This window comes from Eurosta solidaginis, chromosome 3 (assembly GCF_040869045.1).
Source record: "Eurosta solidaginis isolate ZX-2024a chromosome 3, ASM4086904v1, whole genome shotgun sequence".
Classification (NCBI taxonomy): Eukaryota; Metazoa; Arthropoda; class Insecta; order Diptera; family Tephritidae; genus Eurosta; species Eurosta solidaginis.
The window spans coordinates 187,731,743-187,733,239 of NC_090321.1; the positions used below are offsets into that span (position 1 = coordinate 187,731,743).

General features: G+C 31.7%; 1 non-coding gene across 1 annotated transcript; it reads left to right on the plus strand.

Annotated features, from left to right (window-relative positions):
- Nucleotides 1-767: 767 nt before the first annotated feature.
- Nucleotides 768-839, plus strand: TRNAT-UGU (transfer RNA threonine (anticodon UGU)). Its single transcript has one exon. It is a non-coding gene; the product is annotated as a tRNA-Thr (tRNA).
- Nucleotides 840-1,497: the final 658 nt, after the last annotated feature.

The following is a 1,497-nucleotide window of genomic DNA, read 5'->3' on the forward strand; positions in this document are numbered from 1 at the left end:
ACTACCAACAAACATTTAAGTTTCAATGCACTCAAAAAATAAAAATTGCGTAATAGAACAATGTATGTGTCCAATTTAATGTTGTTAAATTGTTTTTATATTTGTTGTTCATGTATTGTTTTGAAAACGACATTATCGGACTCCTTGAAAAAGACGTGAGAGTGTCAAAACGCGTAAAAGCGGAAAAAGGAAAATTTAACTTTGTCTTTTCATTTATCGGCCGTAAAGCTCCAGTTTAGCTCCAGCGCAAAAAGTTAAGTATAAATTTAGCTCAACAAGAAAATATTTCTTGATTTTTTTTCAACTTCAACATTGACATTGTCTTCTCTCATTTAAAGCTAACTATTTTTTGACTAAGCTGAAATTAATATTATTAGTACCTATGGCTTAAATTTTTTTCATCATTTTCATTGCTTGCCATTAATTCATACTTTACTCATTGGCCTGAATGACATTTTAATTGCCTGTTTCGATGGTTTAACTCTAAAGCGGTAGCTTTTTGTATTCATTTATGTAGTTTATAGTCAAATATTTTTATTCAAACAAAGGCACAAACAGTGAAATTCAAAATTCTTTTACTCATCGATTATTTAAGCAACTTTTTACATTTCAGTTTCACTTCGTTATTTATCTTTTGTTGGTGCTGTTGTTGCTTATCAATTGTGTGCTATATCTGCTTCTTATTTGCTTTCATAACATCTTTTTTAGTATGTTTACATACAGCCTTTGGTCGTTCTTTGTTTGGTTGAGTGGCAAGCTTTACAAGAGCCTCTTTAGCTCAGTGGTAGAGCACTGGTCTTGTAAACCAGGGGTCGTGAGTTCAATCCTCACAGGAGGCAAACTTTTTCTATGTTTTTTTTTATATGGAAAAATGGAGTTGAGTACTAAAATTCTTTGAACAAAACCAAATGTACAATTTTAATATGAATATTAAAGCGGATCATATATAAAAAAAATGTCTGATAGAAAATCGCCGGGCAGAAAAGTTAATGGAAATATAGCTAATTAAAAGCATATTTTTTCCTTTATCACATGTTATGTAATTTTTTGTGTAAGTTTAGGTGTGTTTTTGTTTTCCATTGGAATCTCCTATATAAAAAGCTTTCAAAGTCCCAAATTAGTTGAAAATTGCAAATATTAAGGAAGTACTATATAAATAACTTTATTGAGAATTCCTCATACTATTTGTATGTACAGAAAAACTCAAACCGATGAGGCACCTTTAAAGAAAAACAATAAAAAGCTGATTTTTACGGCTATCTCTTGATGTGTTCTTGGCCCGTATCGTGCTTTGCGATCACTGATCGAAAACCATTTTCGCTCAACCGATACATATGAAACCGTCAAGCGTTTCGTAAAACTGATGGGACATTATGAATCTTATAAGTACTAAAAGTTACTGTTTCACGTATTATCTGAATCTCAGTTAACATATCAGTGCTATGGCGATAAAAAATCGAATTCGATCACGGATCGTATAACGCGATGCGAGCCCTG